Source organism: Crocuta crocuta, unplaced genomic scaffold (assembly GCF_008692635.1).
Source record: "Crocuta crocuta isolate KB4526 unplaced genomic scaffold, BGI_CrCroc_1.0 scaffold233, whole genome shotgun sequence".
NCBI lineage: Eukaryota > Metazoa > Chordata > Mammalia > Carnivora > Hyaenidae > Crocuta > Crocuta crocuta.
Genome location: NW_027529526.1, coordinates 7,478,101 through 7,500,053, shown reverse-complemented (window position 1 = coordinate 7,500,053; position 21,953 = coordinate 7,478,101). Strand labels below are relative to the sequence as shown.

The following is a 21,953-nucleotide window of genomic DNA, read 5'->3' as shown; positions in this document are numbered from 1 at the left end:
ATACAGCAGTACACACTGGACCATAAAATGTTGTTGGGTTCATCCACATAAAGATCAATCTAGTTACCCCCACTGTGAGGAAAGGCCAATACAATCTCTAGTATATATTTTGTATGGTATTTTTTTTTTAATGTTTTATTTATTTCTAGGAGAGAGAGAGAGAGAAACAGCGTGAGCAGGGGAGGGTCAGAGAGAGAGGGAGTCACAGACTGAAACAGGCTCCAGGCTCCGAGCTGGCAGTCAGCACAGAGCCCGACGCAGGGCTCGAACCCACGAACCGCGAGATCATGACCTAAGCGAAAGTCGGACGCTTAACCGACTAAGCCACCCAGGCGCCCCTGTATGGTATTTTTAAAGCCTTAAATGCTCATCTGTTAAAAGGAGGAGGGGCAGGGAAGAGGATTCTTTGTGCAAATGTGAAACTCTCAAATACCATACCCCATGTCCCTCCTAAAAACATGCAGCCAATGCTTAGCCAACTCTTCGATCTCTGGCATTCACCTTGTCCCCACCCGGAAGAGAGAGGCCAGAACACACTGCTGAACCCCAAGCTCTTGCAGACAGGGTCCCTGTCTGTTGGAATGCATTGGCTTCCTCTGGGAAATCCAGGTCCCACTGGTACCTTGTCATTGGGACAGCGGCTCCTAGAAATGTACAAGTACTTCTATGTTGACCCCTTGAGAGTGTTTGGAATTCCACAGTTTGTTTTCTCTGTGATCTCAAGTAAAGTGCTTGACGCCTGGATCTTCATAGCAGAAACAAATCTGGGGGAGGAGACTGAGGACAGTTGTATGAGTGCTCCGAGTTCATTCACTAGCTCTGAGGGTGGATGCCATGGATTGTATGAAAATTTATAGAACGTGAAAGAGAAAATAGAAACCCTGTAGGGTTCCAGTTACCTGTCACAAAGACCAATTTTGGTTGTCAGGGAATGAGCATGAGTTTTGAAGTAAGAAGGACCATTTTCCAAATGCCTTACTGCCTCTTCCTCACACGGAAAATGTTTTTAAAAAATATTTTTAATACTCATTTATTTTTGGTAGACAGATAGAACACAAACAGGAGAAGAGAAGAGAAGAGAGAGAGGGAGACACAGAATCTGAAGCAGGCTTCGGGCTCTGAGCTGTCAGCACAGAGCCCGTTGCGGGGCTTGAACCCACAGACGGTGAGATCATGACCTGAGCCAATGTCTGATGCTTAACCGACTGAGCCACCCATGTGCCCCACACAGAAAATGTTATTGACAATGTCTACTTCTTGGGACGGTTGTGAGTTAAAATTAAATAATTCTGTAAAGCACATAAATGTATAGTACAAAATAAACCTTCAATAAGTATTAGTTTTCCTCTCCTTCCTTCACCTGATAGGGTGTCCAGCACATGGAGGGGCACTTCATTTATCAGGCATATACATTACCATGGAGTCACATGTCAGAGCTGCCATCTGATTCATCTGCCACGTGACAGAGATAGCCAGACACAGAGACTATGATTCTGTTGATCATATTGATCTGGCATAGCCCGTTCCCCAGAAAGGCAGAGAGCAATGGGACTTGGGATCTGACTCTTCCTCGGTGAGAAGATCGCACTCAGATTACTGGTCTGCAGGTTAACAGTAAAGGTGCAGTCTGGCCACCATCCCAAAACAGCAGCAGCCACGAAGGGTCCAAAACGAAACGGGAGGATGTCCCAGTGGGTAGACTGAGTAGAGCAGCAGGAACGTGAAGGGAAGATGCTCAGATATAAAGTAGAGCAGGTAGCCGCCTCACGTAGTGTGACCCTAGGTGTGGTTACTTGTTTAGGGCTCTGGGTTGGCGTGCAGAGCAGATTCTGGGACAGGGATTGACAGAAAGTCAGTAGTAAGAACCTGGGTAATGCACTGCGACTGTCTTGCAGTATTACTGGAATAAAGCACCATACTGGGGTCAGGTGATGATGTGGAGCCCAAGATAGCCTCAGGTCAAGTTGGAGCCTGAAAACTGAGGCAGGAGTGAGTTAAAAATGAGTCTGTGGTCTCGGTCATGAGGATTGAGAGGGACGTAGCAGCTGGGGTCCAGGGTGAACCAGACATTACCCTTCTTTGGAAGCAGAGTCTCTTGTTCCTACTTGGTCAGGATTTGGACTCATCTCCACAGATGTCCATGGACATGGCTCCAAAGTTCCTCAGGGGTGACCTTGAAGGTTCCATTTCACTGTTCCCTTCTCTTTCTTCTCTCCCCGGCTTATCTAAATCAGTCAGAGCTATCTTACTGATAGAGCAAGAGCTTCGATCAGGGTTTTGGTGAAAGAAGAGAACTGTATGTAATGGAAAATTATATGTGATATGTTATAGCTGCTTTAATTTGAGTTTGGTCATAATGTTTAATTTGTTTTGGAATCTCAAATCTCAACAAAGTGCGTTTTTGGTTTATCAAATGGGACCTCGATTCAAATGGTCATGAAGCCCTATTTATGGCCCCTCTTCTAAGCACTATTCTCTGACTTTCCGTTGATAGGTTCTCTCATTGACTACCTGTTGCTTTTTTCCTCATGACCACAGATTCTAGCTCTTTATTATCTACTTTCCTCCTGGTACGTTATACTTTTCAGCTGGACCAGTAGTTCCCTATGGGGGCGATTTTTCCTCCTAGGTGACATTAGGCAGTTCCTGAGACATTTTTGATGGCCATGCCATGACAGAGGCATGGGGTGGGTGAATGCTCCTGGTATTTGGCGGGGAGAGGCCAGGGGTACTACCAAACACCCTACAACACTCAGGACCACTCTCCAAAACAAAGACTTACCCAGCCCACCACATCAGTAGTGCTTCTATTGAGAAATCCTGGGATAGATGGTAAGCATTTTATAAGCTGACGTCACCACTGGCAGCTAACATTTATCACAGTCTTACTGGGTGTCAGGCATTGTTCCAAACATTTTCTACATATTAACTCATTTAATCCTTTTTGTTAGGAGTTATTGTTAACTCCATTTTACAAATGGGACGACTGAATCACAAGGAAATTAGGTAACTGACCCAAGGTCATGCAGCTAGTAACTGGTGAGGCCATTCAGTAATGAGAATAGTTAATAGTGGTAGCAGTAGAATTTGTATTAACTTGGTGGGGTGTTTTTTGTTTGTTTTAGAGAGAGAGCTTGGGAGCAGGGGAGAGGGGCAGAGGGAGAGAGAGAATCTCAAGCAGGCTTCACGTTCAGCATAGAGCCAGACACGGGCTCAATCCCACAACCCTGGGATCATGACCTGAGCTGAAATCAAAATTTGGACACTCAACTGACTGAGCTGCCCAGGGATCCCTAAATATGCATCAGTGTGTATTAAGCCAAGGGCTTCGTACTTCCTGGCCCATTTCATCTTTGCCACAACCCGCTCGGACAGGTATCTATAACACCCATTTCAGACATGTAGAAACTAGGACTCTCTGGAGCTTGCCTCGTAATTATGAATTTGTACATGTTTAAAATTAGAATCCATCTCCCCAACTGCACTATGATCCTAAGAATGTAGGGACTTCATTGCTCTCTTGCTCCTTGGAAAAACCCCAGTCTTCAGCTCAAGATCTGCCGCAAGGGACTGAAGGACAAGGGAATGGAGTTAGGTGCCCGTGGATGGACCTGTTGAGACCAAGCTGTGACTTGGCAGCTTTGTCTTGTTTTCTCTGTCCTGGTTCTTTCCTGTGATTCCTTTCCCCCGCTGGAATTCAGAGCTACACCCATGAAGGTTCTGGTCCTTATCACCACAGAGAGTCCTAAAAGTGTGGAGAGGGGTGGTGGCTTGGAACATCCATCCTCTCTTGGCCTTGTCAAAAGAAGCAGCAGCTTCTGATTGTTTGTAGCAGCTAAAAAAAAAAAATCATGACCGTGTCAAACCCCAGATTTTCAGGCACCTTTGAAGATTACTATGACCTGCTCTCTGAGGAGAGGTGGGCTTTTTTGTGGCTGGGTACTCATGTCCCTACTTAATGAAATTTGATGACACATGACACTAGGTAGAAATACTTTTTTTTCCCTCTTCTGATATCTGGATATTTTCAGAAGTTAGATAATTTTATCCTATTTACATCAAACAGGCAGGTAACTCTAGACTTTCATATCTGTATTCTTTCTGGGGAGGTATAACGCGATTATGAATGACAGTAATTGACATTACATGCTTTAATTAAATTTCCTTTGCTGTGAATCAAAACCTTTTAGTCCAGTCCTGCAGTGCTATTTCTAGACTCTTTTACATGCCCTGATGTGTTAGGCAGCAGGTATGACATAAATTTACTTTTATATAAAGATTCTGTAGCCCCTGGATTAAATGAGATAATATGTGCAAGGTCAACTTTAATGTCAGCCAGGTAGTAATTATTAATCAAAAACTGTTAGTGACTTTGGCATACTTCGTGCCTTTCAGGTTTGGGCTATTTCAAGAATAATGTGCTGCTGAAATGATCATTATAAAGCTGATGGTTGCAAAAAGACCCCATTTTCAAATGATTATGGGTAGGTAGCATAGTAATCACATCCCAGGATTTGTCCTTGGAGAGTTTTAAGTGGTCTGTAGGACTATAGGGTCTTTCTCTTCTCCAAAAGGGAAAAGTACCCCCAAATAGCCTCCTGTTGCCCACCATCACCCAGATAACAACTGCTCCGCCATCTGGAGCTCCCAGCCTGGTAGAGGGGACCACAAAGGAGGGTCTGGGAAGGGCTCCTCAAGCCTAAGCCCTCTCCCTTTCATTAGGTGCACAAAGCACCTTGCCTTGGAAGATGCACCTGTAGCCTTCTCCCGGTGTCTGACCCTCCTGAGCTTTAAGCATCTTTGAGCGCAGCTGCAGCGCTATCTCTCTGCATGATCTATACCTTCATCTTTGGGATCAAACGGAGCCGGGAGCTAAGAGTCCCCTGCTGGATTAGCTATGGTGCCTCTTTCCAGCCCAGACGTTTTCCCTAGGACTGATGCTCGGTAAGGCCAACTGTGTTTCCTTGCTTAGTGTTTGCCCTCCCCCAGGGCAAGGGTAATTTTGGCACAGGGTCCTGAAGGATCAACCACGGTGGTGAGCATCCTTGCCAAGTCCCCCGGGATCTGCCACCTTGGGAACCGCCCTGGAGTCTCTTCAGAGCTCCACCAATGGTATGGATGAACTGGTCCCAGGATCTGAGGGATCCATTTAGTGGTTTGGCCCAGTGCCCTTACTGGGTTGCCTCCCTGCTTCACCTGCAAGTGACATAGACTCACAGAACCAGGGCCTGCCTCCCCACAGCAAGGCTTTGCATTAAATCAGCCAGCCAATAGAGTTGAAGGGCTACAGTGACAAATATTCAAATACAAGAGAGCTTTCTTCCTGTTCTTAACACTTGCCTATGAGGATGAGTTCGTGCCTAGAAGAAATGTGTATGTAGATACCCTCACACCTTCATTACCTGGCTACACGTTTATGTTCCCTCTCCTGAAATGACGGGTTCCCCACAACAACTGAGAAAAGGCTTGAGGGCACAGTGTGGCCACTCTGTGTCCAGGGCGGCCCGGGGTCACCTAAGGAGATGCATGTGACCTTGAGTCTGTGGGTGGACTCAGAAATTCTAAATCACCCCAAATGAGACTCACTTTTCCGCAGCTCCTGGCAGGTGACCCCTGGAAAATATAGAGCCCAGCCTCCACAGATGCCCAGCTCTGACAGGTAGCTCGAGGTGTATACCCAGGCTGAGCAGAAACAGGCAGGCCCTCCGGATTTCCAGTTGCCAAGAGGCGAGAAGCAGAATCCTGCTTGCTTTGCAGCAAGTCTATGAGTCTCATGTGGCATGATATTAAATTATATAGGCAGCCACTTGTTTTCAACTGGTGCACTGAGCCGAGTCTTGTATCAAGCAGGCAGCATTCTCCTCAGGAGACGGTTGCAAAGATTCTATAGCTCCACAGACCTCCAAACCTCTGAAAATTGGCCTGACAACAGAGGGGTCGGTCAGCTCTGGGCAGAAGGTACCATGCTGGTGGCTGAAATCCCGGACCATGGGCTGTGGGGCACTCTGCCCTAAAGGTACGTCAGAGCCTGAACAAAGTTGCACATGCTGCCGCTGGGAAAATTCTCTGTTGGGGGTGCCCTGGCCAGCTACTGGCTCCTCTGTGCTGTTGGGGCTTCTCAAATGGTAGGTGCCCCTTCCTTTTGCCCCTGAAGGTTGTTTATATCAACCTGCTCTGCATCAGCCTTGTTCTGTTGTTAGAGATAAACTGTGGAGGGATGGTGTGTGTGTGTGTGTGTGTGTGTGTGTGTGTGTGTGTGTGTTGATGAGATATTTAGGGGTGGAGGGAGGAGACGAGTATGAACAAAGAAATGAACAAAGTAGGGGAAAACTTAGGAAAGGAAAGCTCTGCCGAATTTCACTGTTTGCTGTCCTCTGCGCCTGCATTAGGGTAAATCTAAGTGTGCATTATGAACGCGTAGAAAGAAGCTTTTGGCCTCTCCGAGCAATTAGACTGCTAAATGCGTGTCCTAAGACCTAACAGCTAGCTCTGTTCTGTAGCTGGAGCAGAGAGGGTGTTGTAATTCTCATTAGTGACAGTAATATGAATAGGACAAATATCTCACTTGATGAGCTCCTAATCAATAATGCCTAATGGGCCTTTCCAATTCCCCAAATAGTAAATGTATTAAGACAGGAACTGAAATGGGTTTGAATGTTGTGCATGTAAGTTCTCGGTAAGACTTTCTATTCAATTTCCACCCAGATTAAACGTGGTTTGACAATCCACATGTTTGGGTTTATGGCCGGGCTGCAACGTTTCCCCAAGGATTTTGACAGGTTAAAGATTATATCAATTTGGGCTCCTTGATTCAGGTTCCAAGAAGACCACAGTTAATACAGGAGTGAACAGAGTAGCCATGAGCCCTTCTCAGCCACATTGGGACCCAAGGGACTGCCATGGTGAATGAGCCTTCTTGGCCGCCCCATCCCCTGAAGATGGATAGGGGAGATTTGGCTCTGCCCTGGGCTCTTACATCATAGATTAACAGCCCGCTCCCAACTGAGAAGTGTATAAACCCCAAATTTCACTTGTTTGCACTCTCTAAGAAGCATTTGTGTTGAAAGTCTCAGCCAGAGAGAATAGCCACTCTGGCGGAAAAGCAAGAGGTTTTGAGGGACCCAGAGGTTACAGTGGACACCTGGGATCCTAAGAAGAGCTGATGTTGGCCCTTGGATTGATTGGGGTGGTGTGTGGAGCAGACGCAAAGGTAGGGAAGGTGCAGAGAGGGTTCTGGTAGGCCCCGATGGGTGTCTCACTGTTGCTTTGCTTCTCCGTGCAAACCAGTGGAGATGAATGTTTCCCCCAATATTTCCTAGTTATTTATATTTCTTTCCTTCATATAAATTGCCACTTAATGTAATTAATTGATTTTCCTTAGGGGCTTTGATAGATTGTTATTATGGGTTTTTATAAGGAAGTCGTTATATATTAAGTATATTGATCTCTGCTCGCCACATTAGTTGCATTTTTTTCCAGACCGACCTCCTTCTCAGTTGTTTGCCCTGATCTCCCTCTTTATTTTATAAAACAAGCCTGTGGTTTCCTTCTGCTCCCCACACCCAGAATCTAGTTCTTAAATGCCATGACAAAAACAAAAACAAGAGCTTCTTAATATACATACACAAAAGTAGGAAGAATAGCATAGTGCACCCCAGGGAGCCATCACCTCCTTGAACAATGAATCTTGTTTCATTTATACCTCCCCTCTGACCCTCAGCAGCCCCCTCCCCAGAAGATTCCTTTGCAGCAAATCGCAGATAGATAATTTCAGTACATAGATGTCATTTATAGCTCTTAAAAATAAGGATTCCCTTTAAAAATATAATTTATGTTACATGAAAACAAGAATTTAATAATTCCTTCATGTTCTCAGCTATTCAATTTCATCGTTTTGATTGTTTCATTTATTATTTTTACGGTTTGTCGGAATCAAGACTACAATAAGACCCATGCATTGCCATTGGGTGATACTCTCTTGCATCTTTGTTATTCCGTGATATTGAAGAAACCGAAGGAGTTTCCCACCTACTAGAGATTGCCTGTTGCACCTGCATGGTGTCAGTGAACGTGTTCCTCAGACCCTGGCATTGGCTGATGGTCCATGGGTAGACCCAGGCCTGATGACAGGGTGTGTCTTTGGAGGTCAAGGGAAGGCGAGAGATTTTTTTTTTAAGTGTTTTATTTCTTTCTAGGAGAGAGAGAGAGAGAGACAGCATGAGCGGGGGAGGGTCAGAGAGAGAGAGAGTCACAGACTCTGAAACAGGCTCCAGGTTCTGAGCCGGCAGTCAGCACAGAGCCCGACGCGGGGCTCGAACCCACGAACCGCGGGATCATGACCTAAGCGAAAGTCAGACGCTTAACCGACCAAGCCACCCAGGCGCCCCAGGGAAGGCGAGAGATTACAGCTGGTCCTGTCTCATCTGTGGGGAGTTGCCAGCCATCATTGCCTAGATATGTGAGTTCATTAGGGGTTTCCAGATGGTTATATTCTAATTCGTGTATTCTATCATCATTTAATGTTAGAGTTTTCCTTCTATTTACTATTTTTCAAAATGAGTGGGTTTCCAAGCCTCCTCCAGAGGTGACTTGGTGTTGTGCTGTGTGGATTTAAATATATTTGATACATTTCAAACCATTGCAGTTATTATCCTTACTGGTGCTCCATTTTTTCTGTCTTAGCCAATGGAAGCTTCTTTGCGAGGACGCTACCTAGTAGAAAGTCATAGCTTATCAATTTCTAGCAATAAGACATCCCAGGCTCGTCTAGAATCGACTGTTGCTCCAAAGAGCCCTGATTCCTTCTAGGGAGAAATGGAGTTATTAGTTAGAGGCCACAGTCTAGATGCTGTGGGTATTGGGCACTATTTTTTTCCACTTCTGGAAATTCATCCAAACCACAGTCACCACTGTCAGCAGCATCACCACCTGTTAGGGCCACCATGGCTGTCGCCCACACTGCCATCACCAGGGAGCCTTCCTCTTTCCTTAGTGTCCATCTTCCAGGGCCCAGAACACCCATGAGACATCCCTTCTCCAACGTTCCTGGGTACCTCCACTCTGCCCCTTGTCCCAGGGTGCCCTTCTGCATTGCAAAGTACTCATGGGCCTCCTTCTATTCCCTCTTTCACTATGCTGTCTCTCTTCATCTGCTTGAAACCCAGGACAAGGGGACGGATCATAATTTCTTAGTCTCCTCCAATTTTGTTTTTGCAGCTCTTGCCAAAGTCATTCCTGTTGCGCTAGATCATCTCAGAGCAGATGATCATCCCTTCTCCCCCATGCTTATACACGTTGCCAGCACACATTGGGAAAAGGTGGGGAGGCACTGAATGCTTACTAAGGCATGTTCTACTACGCGGGGCATTTAGTGTGTGTTGTTACGTCATCGAAGCTTCATTACAAACCTGTGAGCTCAGAGTTATGATTCCTATCTTAGAGAGGAAGGTAAGTTAAATAAGAGACAGAGCTGGGATTAAGCCCAGGTCTGTCTTTCTCCCATGCCCGGGCCAGCTTAGACTGCCTGCTGGTGGTGGTGCATCCCAGGAAGCCTTGTGCCTTGACGGTCCCACTCAGGAACTTTCCGCAGCCATCCTGCAAACTTGCAGAACTCTGCTTTTCTTACCTTTCGGTGGTCCCCTATTGTCTTCAGTATTAAATCCACACTTTGTATGTTCAGCACCTTGGCTTAACTCTAACCCCCACAGACACGTTCGTCTCCAGCAACCTTTCTGAAGGTATGCTTGTTCCCTTGTCTCCAGCTCTTTGATACACCTCGCTCCCTCTTCGCCTCCTGAACCCCCCTACTTCTGCTTGAGGAAGCAAATAAGACATCTCCTCTAAGAAGCCCTCCTGATTTACGCTTCCACATGAGTTCAGTGATACTCCCGTAGCACCCACAGAGTGCGATGCTGGATTCCGGGGCTGGACTTATTCATCCCTTTGACCCCAGGACCCAGCACAGTGCCTGGCCCGGGAAGTTGGTGGCAGTACTGTTGCGTGCATATTTCAGCAAACAAGGGAGTGCATGTTACCTGCTGTCCCACACTTGGCCATACGGGTATGATGTTATCTTCTTTGAAATGGTCTTGACTGTTTCTTGTGGCCTCTTTCACTCTATGCGTCCATCGTGCGTGTTTATTTTTGTCCATAAGTTAAATTATGCTCTGGACCTGGAAGAGGCACTGGAAGGAGGCTCTGAACACATCGCCTTGCACGTAGTCAAGCCTCAATAATTATCCACCTAATTGAATCAAATGGAAGGTTATACAAAAGGAAGCCACACAGGAGGTGGCAGGCGGACAGACAGCAGAATGCCGGCCAGACAGTTAAAGCATCTCTGATTTACTGCAGTTTCTTTTAATAGGCTCTCTATACAGATTTGCTGTCAACATGGATTGTTGGCTTAGGAAACAAACAAACAAAACAAACCCAGGAAGCTACTTCTAGTGTGATGGTCTCAGGTTTCTAGTTTGGGCCGGGACTTAGTCGTGGATGCTGGGAAGATCTCAATGATAAGCAAAAATGCCTCCCACAACATGTCTTGGATCCCCACGCTCAGAACCAACACTCGCTTGCCCTCTCTGCTCCCTCCCTTGCTGCATCCAGTTCCTTATCCTTATCTTCTTAAAGGCCAGACCCACCCGATATGACTGTCTGGCTCTGATGGAGATTACGAAGGGGTTTACTTGGCTGTGGGACTCTCTACTGGAAGGGAAGAGTACTCAGGGGCCAGCATGGCCAACTAGTCGTTCGCTCAGTAAACATGCATAAAGCACTTCCTGTACAGCAGTGCTGGCAGTGCAGTGGTGGGCAAGGCCTCCGGCCTCTGGACACACTCCGAAGGATGGAGGGGACAGGTGTTCCGCAGATGGGCACACGGATGTGTAATTACAAATGGTGGTAAGTGATATGGAAAGAAGAACAGAGATGTGTCCACAAAAGGGGCTGGCACCGTTGTCTTCGTGAAGCCCTCCCTGGTCCCTCCAGGCAGTGCAAGGCCAGCCTGGTGCTCCCTCGTCACCTGGAGCCATGGCCATGAGGGCCCTTGGCCCACTGAGACTCTGGGTGTACATGACCGTGAGCTCCTAAGGCAAGCGTTCGTTCTTTCCTAGAATAGTGCGTGGCATACAGCAGGTGCCCAATCAGTGTAGTGATGGAAGGAAGGGAATGAGCACTTTAACAAGTCCCCCTTCCATCAGATGAAGGGGTCCTAGACTTCCCTAGCACTGTGATCATAAGAGTGTGATGTTGAACTAGTTCCAAAACTGCAGCTTTGTCCCTAGGAGGAAGACATCTTTTCTCCATCCTCATAGAGGATGAGTCATGAATGGAACCTTCGGGACAGGGCCAGGCCTGGCCAGGGGCAGGAGTTCAGTGCAGGTTACATCGCCACCTCCTACAGGTTTCCTCAGGGAGGTGTCCTGCTTCTGATGGAGGCAACCTGCCCACCTAGCAGAGTAGACCTGAGCAAGGTCAGGGGTGGGGCTCACATCCTACTTATCTCTGAATCCCAGTGTGGGCATGTCAGAGTCGGGACTAAGGAGACTCTTACTGTGAATGGCACTGGGTTAGTGAATATGAAGAATGGGATTCTGCAGCCCATTCATTCTTGTTTGCATCTTCCATGGAAAGGAAGAAGGGTATGTCCCCCTCTCAGATTTGTTCCTAAACGTATACTCTCTTAACTGCCCCACCCCCCATTCCTGGGATTTCTCTCCTGGGGAGAGGGGAGGGAGGACCCTGGCCCACTATTCCCTGGATGAGCAGGGCAGATGACCTTGTGCTGCCCATCACAGTACTCAGCCACCTTGTGTTTCAACCCAGCTGTGATGGACCATTTGGTACCCACAGCAGACCCCACCACAGTCTGGCACCTCCACTTTTCCATCTCAGGGCTCTCGCTTCTGAAGCCCCTTGGCCAGCACCCAGCACAGCCTAGGGGTGTGGAGAGGTTAGCGCCCTGTAGGGAGCCTCAGCTACTGGGGAGGTCTCTTGGAGTTGGCATACAGGTTCCTCCGAGAGCCCACACAGTTGCCCACAGGTAAGTGGCTCAGTAACACATGCCCCCTTCATCCCTGTGACTCCGTGTCGCTCTCCTTGCCCCCCTCACCCCCTTTCTCTGAGGTTCCTTTCTGCTAGACCCTGGCGAAAGGAAATGACTAACTCTTCAGATCATTTTTCTAGGAAACTTTACAGGAAAGTCTCTTAACGTCTCTGAACTTTAGTTCCTTACCCATGAAAGAGACCAGCTTGGGCCCTGACTCACAGGGGGCCTCGCATCCCCGAGGGCATCACATTCTATGCTTGCTGGTCCCTCGGCCTGAGGCCATGGCTGGCAAATGACTCAACCTTCCCAACTCAGCCGCCTCCCCCCACAATTGGAAACCACCTAAATGTCCAACAGTTATGAAATGGTTAAGTAACATACGTGCAGACCTTCGATAGGAGTTGAGAACGCTGCTTAAAATGATATATTTTTTAAATGTTTATTTATTTTTGAAAGAAAGAGAGCATGAGCAGAGAGGGACAAAAAGAGAGGCGGACAGGGGATCCAAAGCGGGCTTTGCACTGACAGCAGCGAGTCTGATATGGGGCTTGAACTCACAAACCAATAGGCCATGGCCTGAGCCGAAGTTGATGCTGAACTGACTGAACCACCTAGGTGCCGTATTTTTAATGGCACAAGGAAAGATCATGAGATGATGTGATATGATAAAAGCAGACTATAGAGCTGTGTGGATTTTGTGTGTGTGTGTGTGTGTGTGTGTGTGTGCACGTGTGTGTTTAAAACGTAGAAAAGCTGGTAAGAAAATACAACGTGTTAACAGGATTTATCTCTAAGCAGTAGGATTATTTGGTCTCTTAGTTGTTTTATATTTGCAAAGTTCTGTTAAATGAGCCTGTTTTTGTTTTAGAGCCAGAGATAGATCAACCCATTATTTAAAAAGAACAAAAATAATGCTCATATGTCACCTCCCTTTGAATCTATTTCTCACCGAGGCTGAGTGACCAGACAACCTTGTAGGGTGTAGCGTTTGCAAGATGATGCCCCGTGAAACGTTCCTCTAGCTTTACACGGGAATGCAAAAGTGACTGTGTTCTAGACATTCTCATATATATGTAAAAAATAAAAGCCATTATGTAAAACAGGGACAAAGTGTCATGTTAAGGATGTGACTGCAGCCAGCTAGCCCGGGATCTGCTGGGTTCCACCTTCCGGCTGTGTGGCCTAGGTCAGGTTTCATCGCTTCCCTGGGTCTTATTTTCTTCATCTGTATAATGGAGGGTCAGAATAGTAGCTACTCATTGGATTGTTGGGAAGATTAAATGGGGTAATATATGTTAAAAAAAAAAAAAAAGTGCCACATCTCCACACCCGGTACAAATGAAGTACAGTGCAACTGTGTGCGCTTTCTCCTGATCACCGTCATTGTTCATTTGAGCATTACCACGAACTGTGCTCCTTCAAGATAAACCACTGACTGACCTGCAGACCCATCCAGAATTAGCCCACCAGAAACTCGATCCAGTCAGGAGCTAACAATGCAGTGTTCCCTCCCTGGCCACACCCAGGGCTCCTTGCCACAGAGGCCACCACTTGGAAATTCAACGGGACTCGTAGGTTTTTTGTTTTATTTTGTTTTATATTTTTTAATTTATTTTTTAAATTTACATCCAAGTTAGTTAGCATATAGTGCAACAATGATTTCAGGGGAGATTCCTTAATGCCCCTTATCCATTTAGCCCACCCCCCAAACCCCTCCAGTAACCCTCTGTTTGTTCTCCATATTTAGGAGTCTCTTATGTTTTGTCCCCTCCCTCCCTGTTTTTATATTATTTTTGCTTCCCTTCCCTTATGTTCATCTGTCTTGTATCTAAAAGTCCTCATATGAGTGAAGTCATATGATATTTGTCTTTCTCTAATTTTGCATAGCATGATACCTTCTAGTTCCATCCATGTAGTTGCAAATGGCAAGATTTCATTCTTTTTGATTGCCGAGTAATACTCCATGTCTTTATCCGTTCATCCATCAGTGACATCTGGGCTCTTTCCATACTTTGGCTATTGTTGACAGTGCTGCTATGAACATTGGGGTGCATGTGGTCTAGTAGTTGACGCGGTGCTTTTTAAGCAGCATTGAGAGCTGCTGCAAAAATAAATGATTGGCTGTTCAGTATTCATAAATAAGAAAGATACAGACATGAAGGTCCGAGAGCCACAGAGAATGAAATGAGGAAAGGACACTTGACTCAGGTGGCACACAAAGGTGAATGCAAGTGGGGTGCAGAGGCCGCAACACATCCTGGGACTCCTGGGGCCCTCCAGTGGACACGGGGTCTCCCCCCCCTCCCCCGCCAACTCTTCTTTTGCTCCCTCCACTCTGGAAGGGAGTCTGCCCTCAGGACTTGGTTCAGAACCACATGGGGGCCCTTAACCATATTGCATTGCAGGTCATATATGTGTATTTCCCCTCCCGTCCCCAACTAAAGCACCCTCCCAGCATGTACTGAATGCTTCCTGCATGCCTGGCCCGGCGTTGGGCTCTGAGAACCACTGAAGATAACTGCCCTTCAGGAACCTACCGACCCTAGAAGGGAAGTAATTGTTCATCGGAACCAGAGAAGCCCATACCTGTGTAGGAATGAAGGAGATCGTAGTAGTGCTGGTGCTGCCCTGGCCATCCTGGGTTGCTTGTTGTACCCACACTTTACATGTAATTAGACAATATGTCAGGTCAAGTTCTTTGGTCTCCCTAAGGCTGTTCTAAGTGCTCAGGGTGTATGAATGCACACAGGAGCACACACCTGCACAACGGCTTGGGGTTTTTCTTTATCAGCTCCCAGGCTGGCATACCCATACCACCTTGTGCTTAAGTAGGAGTAGGCTTCCTTTAAAAACAAGGAAATGGTTCTGGTTCTCAATCTAAAGACCAAACAGAATGTAGCATGGCAAAAGACAAAGAACAAGGGTGTATTGTTCCCCTGGACCCTCGGTGCCTGTGCGGTGTTTCCATTCCCATGACTTACTTGAGCCTTCCACCAGTGTTTCAGTTCAGATCGCTTTGACCGCCCGAAGCCAGCCGATGGTGCATCCATCTCACTCCTTGTTTACTAGTAATTGGAAGGCAGCTGAATCACGTGCTTGGCTGAACAATGAATAAATGTCCAGGGGCCAGTTGCTTGGCAGCCTTCCAGTTCTGCAGAGACTATAAAACTGACCAAAACAAAGACTCTGGTAGAAACTATAAGACTCATAAAGACTATAGATCTCCCTGTCAGCCCCCATCACAACACCAGCCTCTAAGTTCCTTTTTCTGGCTTTGCTCCAAGGGCTGGATTTCAGAGCCTGGTGACTAAATAGCTGTGTCAAGTAGAAGGAGTGTTTTGAGACCCTGACAGTCTGCTGAGGCCACCATGAGCTGGCTCCCATGTTTGCCTGATGCTTTATATTATGGCTGCTGAAACAAGTATCCTTTTAGCTAAAAGTAATAAAACTCCTCTGGTTTAAGGGCTGGGATGGAAAGATTTGGAATTTTGCATTTTCTTTGGGCAATTTCACATAGAGGGAAAGTGAACCCATATGCTGTATCCAAGGGTGAGTATTGAGAACAGAACCTGTCCCCTTAACCAAGAAAGCTGTTGTAGGCAGAATAATGATCCCCCCCAAAGAAGACCATTGACCTAATCTCTAGAATCTGTGAATGTGTTTCCTTATGTGGCAAAGGGAAATTAAGGATGCAGGTAGAATTTTGGTGGCCAATCAGCCCTAAAATAGGGAGACTGTCCCAGATTTTTCAGATGGGCCTGGTGTAATCATAGGGTAGTTAAAAGTGGAAGAGGGAAGCGGAAGAAGGAGCTGAGTGATGCAATGTGAGAAGGATGGAGCCCCCAAGCCCATTGCCAGCTATGAAAATGGAGGAAGGGGGCCACAAGCCAAGGGATGCAAGTGGCCTCTAGAAGCTTGAAAAGGCCAGAAAATAGATCATCCCCTAGAGCTTCCAGAAAGGAACACAGCCCTCCCAATGCCTTGATTTTGGCCCAGAGAGACCCAATTTGGACTTGTGTCTTATAGAACCACAAGGATGAATCTGTGTTGTTTCAAGCCACCTGAGGGCGTGGTCCATTTGTGACTATAGCAATGGAAAACTAATACAAAAGCGCATGGTGTAAAAACCCCCTCAGGGGCCATGGATCAACATAATTTCCAGAGCAGTTTCAGAGACAGTCATTAAGATCAGTGATGGTTGTTCTAGGGGGAAGGTAGAAATGACCTTGGCGGGCATCCTTAAGTAATGAGGAAGCTTTGTCTTCTCATCTCAGCCCTGGAAACAAACACATCAACTATGTACTTTCTTCCTGGAAACTTAGGTTCTCCCTGGGGAATGAGTACCTCTTGCACTTGTAGGGCTTTAAAGTGGTCTTTGCCTCCTGTATGAATGCTTCTGTAAGGCACAGCTGCTATTGGATAAATGACCACTGTCTCGTTGGTGATGAAAGGAAACATATGTGTCCCACAAAATCAGGGATTTCCCCCCAGTGAACACTGTATTTGGTTGGGAAAATAGCAAATTTGGATTGATTTCTTAATAGATTATTTTCACAGTAATTTTAGATTTATAGAAAACTTACAAAGGTAGTACAAAGACTTCCCCTAGAGCCAACAGCCACTTTCGCCTCTTATTAACATCTTATGTTAAGTAGTGTCCATTTAAAATTCATAAACCGGTATTAATAGATTAAAGTATATGATTTATCTTTAGTTTTTATCTACTCTGTTCCAAGATCCCATTCAGGACACCACATTACATGTAGTCATCATGTCTCCTTAGGCTCCTCTTGGCTGTGACTATTTCTCAGACCGGTTTTTGATGACCTTGACAGTTTTGAGGAGTACTGATCAAGCATATTTTAGGATGCCCATCTCTTGAAATATAATGTTTTTCTCCTGATTAGCCTGGGTCATGGGTTTGGAAAGGAGGAGCACAGAGGTAAATGCTAGTTTCATCACATCATGTCAAATCCCATGATTTATGACTGTGATGCTGACCTTGATCGCCTGGCTTAGCTAGTGTTCGTCAGGGTTCTGCACTGTAAAGTTACTCTTTTCCCCCTTTCCATATTGCGCTCTCTGGAAGGAAGGCCCACATTTAAGGGGTAGGGGTTATGCCCCCCTTCTACATAAAGATCTACATAAATTATTTGGAATTCTGTAAGGGAGACTTCTCTCTTCTTGCCCATTTAGTAATTTATTCAGTCCTTTACATCAGTATAGATTTGTGGATATTTATTTGCGTTGGGTTATAATCCAGTATTACTTTCTTTATTTTGCTGCTCACATTGTTCCAGGCTCTTTCCTTTCTGGTTCTAGACTCATCCTGCAGATTCCCTTTCCACTCCTAGAATCAACCTTCTTTCCAATGAGCTCTGTTTCCTTTTATTAGAGAAACATATTAGAAACCAAGATCTGGTGCTAGGTATGTTACTACTATTGGAGTGTCATTACTTTTAGGACTTCTTGGCTAAGAGAGCAAGAAAATATATGTGTGTGCACTAACCCACGTATGTACAGTTGACCCTTGAACAATTCACTGGCTGAAGGTCACTGACCCCCTCACGATCAAGAAAATCTGTATATAACTTTGGACTCCCCAAAAATCTAACTACTAATAGCCTACTGTTGACTGAAGCCTTACCAATAATATATAAACAGTCAACACATATTCTGTATATGTATTATACTGTATTCATATAGCAAAGTAAGCTACAGAAAAGAAATGCCTTTCTAAATTTTTTTTAAGTTTATTTATTTTGAAAGAGGGAGAGAACACCAGAGTGAGACAGGGAGAGAGGGGAGAGAGAATCCCAAGCAGACTCTGCACTGTCAGCCTAGAGCCTGATGTGGGGCCTCGAACTCACAAACTATGAGATCATGACCTGAGCCAAAACCAAGAGTCAGACGCTTAAGCAACAGAACCACCCAGGTGCCTGAAGAAAAATTTTTTTAATGTTGATTTATTTTGAGAGAGGGAACACATGCCCATGTGAGCAGTGGAGGGGCGGGGGGAGAGAATCCCAAGGAGGCTCCCTGCTGCCAACACAGAGCCAGACACAGGGCTTGATTTAATGACCATGATCTCATGACCTGAACTGAAAGAAAATATTATTAAGAAAATCATAAGGAAGAGAAAATACGTTCATAATACTCTAGGTATATTTATTGGAAAAAATAATCCACATAAGCTGCTGGGCTAGGAGAGGGTCAAGGGAGGCAGTAGTGGGCCTGGCCCAGTATCACAATGTTTTGCAGCTTAGTGGCCTCAGTTGAGCAGTGACAGCCACCAGGCATACCCGTGGGGGGTGACAGCAGCCTGGAGGCCCGCTCCAGCTGCTCCCTGGAGGCATACCACCAGCCTGTGGCTGTTGGCAGCTGTGGCTACCCACTGGTACACCTGTCCCCACGAGGCCAAGGGGCTCAGGTGCCACCACAGAGGAGAAGTCCCTACCCTGACCAGTAGGGTCTGTTCGAGGTCTTCTGCTGGCCCAGCACAGCCCCGGAGCCTGAAGGATTCCAGGTGCAGGGGTGCCATGGGCATGGGGTTCCATGCACAGTGCTGTCGTTCCCTGCCTTCTGGGCATGTTCTTCTATGTCAGCCCAGCCTCCTGCCTGCCAGCCACAGGCACTGGACCGGCCACCTTGTTGGCAAATGGGTGATCTGCAGCCCATCCCCCCCTTCCAGGCCTAGGGCCCTTGGGGGCTTCTAACAGCCTTAGGAGGCATCCCCAGCTGCTCAGAGGACAGCAGGTATGACCTCTGCACTAGCAGCTTCGATCTGGTGGAGACTGGAGGGGACACTTGTAAATAAATGCCTATGGCTTTTGCTGTCAGTGCAAAAAACAATGCATAAAAGTAGAGCCACGCAGCTCAAACCTGCGTTGTTCAAGGGTCAATGGTAATCATTCCTCTCAAATTTCCATATGTAACCATCAGTATCTAGATTAAGCTAAACATGAGTGCTTACTGATGTCTCCACCTCTCTTCCATTATCACAAGGACCCTCCTGCTCTCTCCCCTACTTGTCTGTAACCCCCTACGCCAACAGTGAGGGACCCGGCTCCTACCATCCACCATCCATTTACTTCACTGTTCAGTTCCACTGTGTGTGTACAGCAGTATCAGAATTCTTGCCCTGCACGTTCCTGGGAAATAACTTCATCAACTAGAGTACATTCTCATGGGCAGTTCCTTTTGACTTTGAGTTCACAGACACCACTCATTTCCAACAATACTTCGGTCAGCACCATTCCCCTAACCCTTTGCAGTAAGATTGTCTAATGCATTCGTAGTACCGTTCGATTCTGTCAGTGTGGTCTGCGTTCCACCCTCAGATCCCCCAACCTCCTAAATGATTTTTTAAAATTTGCCTACATTTAGGTTTACTCCCAGTGCTATAAAGTTCTGTGGATTTGATGAATGCATAAAATCATGGCTCTGTCACTACAGGATCAGACAGAACAGTTTCATCTCCCTAAAAATGTTCAGTACTATGGGGTGCCTGGGTGGCTCAGTCGGTTAAGCGTCCGACTTTGGCTCAGGTCATGATCTCACGGTTCGTGGGTTCGAGCCCCGCATCGAGCTCTGTGCTGACAGCTAGCTCAGAGCCTGGAGCCTGTTTTAGATTCTGTACCTCCCTCTCTCTCTGACCCTCCCCTGCTCACGCTCTCTCTCTCTCTCTCTCTCTCTCTCAGAAATAAATAAAAAACATTAAAAAAATGTTTTAAATGTTCAGTACTTTGCCTGTTCAAACCTTCTCCCAACCCCCAGCAACCATTGATCTCTTCACTGTCTCTATAGTGTTCCCTTTTCTGAATGTCATAGAATTGGAATCAGACATTGTGTAGCCTTTTCAGACTAGCCTGCTCAACTTAGGAATTATACAGTTCTTCCATGTCTTTCCATGGCTTTATTGCTCATTTCTTAAAATCACTGGATGATATTTCACCGTATGGATATACCACAGCTGATACACTTGCCTATTGATGTACGTCTTGTTTGCTTCAAATTTTTGGCAGTTATGAATATAATTGCTATAAAGCTTCAAAAGTGTACTGCTGTGTGAATATGTTCGCATCAAGTGAATACTAGGAACACAATTGCTGGATTATATAGTAAAACTGTAGCTTTGTAAGAGGCTAGCACATGGTCTTCCAAGATGGCATTCCCACCAGCAATGGATGAGAACTCTTGTTGGTCCATATCTTTGTTGGCATTTGGTATTGTCAAGTTTGGGGAATTTTAACCATTCTAATAAATGTGGCGGTATCTCATTGTTTTGTCATTCCCTAATGACAAATGATGTTGCACCCCTTTACATATGTTTATTTGCCATTTGTACACCTTTGCTGACAAGTCTGATTAGATCTGCCCATTTTATAGTTGGTTGGTTTTCTTTATGTTTAAAGTTTTTTTAGATGTTCTGCAAATACTTTCTCTCAGTCTGTGCCTTGCTTTTTCATTCTCAACAGTATCTTTTGCAGAGTAGAAATTTTAATGAAATCCAGATTATCGACTTTTCTTGCATGGACTGTACTTTTGTGTTGCTTGTTAAAACTTATTGCCAAACCCTATGTCATATGGATTTTTCTTTTCTTTTTTCTAGAAATTTTATAGTATTGTGTTTTATTCTTAGGCCATGATCATTTTGAGGTAAATTTTGCAGAAAGTGGTAGTTTGTGTCTAGATTCGTTTTTTTTTACATATGGACATCCAGTAGTTTTCATACCATATGTTGATAAGACTATCAATTCTGCATTGAATTGCCTTTGCTCCTTTGTCAAAGATCAGTTGAATGTGTTTCTGTGGATCTATTTCTGTGTTCTCTGTTCCATTGATCTATGTGTCCGCTCTTTTCCCAATTCCACACTGTATTGATGACTATAGCTTTGTTGTAAGTCTTAAAGTTGGTAGTGTCAGTGTTCCGAATTTGCCATTTTTCTTCAGTATCATGTTGGCTATTCTAGGTCTTTTGTCTTTCTGTGTAAACCTGAGAATCAGTCTGTTGATGATCACAAAATAGCTTGCTGTGATTTTGAGTGGGATTGCGTTTAATCTATAGAGGAAGTTGGGAAGAATCAACGCCTTAACCATATCAAGTCTCATAATTCATGAATACTTAATAGCTCTTCATTTATCTAAAACTTCTTTGGTTTCTTACATCAGAGTTTATCATTTTCTACGTATCAGTTCTACGTGTGTTTGTTAGATTTATTCCTAAGTATGTATTTTTTGGTGCTATTGTAAATAATATTGTGTTTCCAATTTCAAATTCCAATCATTCATTGCTGGTATACAGGAAGGCAGTTGGCTTGTAGATTTACCTTGTATCAGCAACCTTGCTATAATTGCTTACTGGTTCTAGGGCCTTGGGGGTTCTGCTTTGTTTGTTTTGGTCAATTCTTTGTTGTTTTCTGCATAGATAATCGTGTCATCTGCAAAGACAGTTTTATTTCTTTGTTCCAATTTCTATACCTTTTATTTCCTTTATTTGTGTTATGGTACAGACTAGAATTTTTAGTATGATTTTGAATAGCCACAGTGAGAGGAAACATCTTTGCCTCATTCCCAGTCTTAGGGGGAAGGCATCCGGCTTCCCACCATGAAGTATCATGGTAGCCGTAGTTTTCTGATAGATGTTCTTTCAGGTTGATTTTTCACATGGAGAAAAACTGTTGGGACTTGCTGACCAGACCATTGTCAAGTTAGTTGTCTGTTGCTGTGGGGAACTTCTGTGGGGGCCCATGGTCCTTTTAGAAATTAAGGGAACTTTAGTAGCTTTCAGAAGGACCAGAGGTTAAGCATCAGAGCCCTGATAAGGATCTAGAGCAGCCTAAGTATCTCACCGGTGCTCACTTGCACTGAAGGAGAGAGAATATCCTAGCTATTCTCTTGCCTC

At 45.5% G+C, this 21,953-nt stretch overlaps 1 protein-coding gene across 1 annotated transcript in view; it reads left to right on the top strand.

The window, feature by feature from the left end:
* Positions 1–21,953, top strand: part of PARVA (parvin alpha) — a 164,964-nt gene that overhangs the window by 73,563 nt on the left and 69,448 nt on the right. The window lies entirely within an intron of this gene.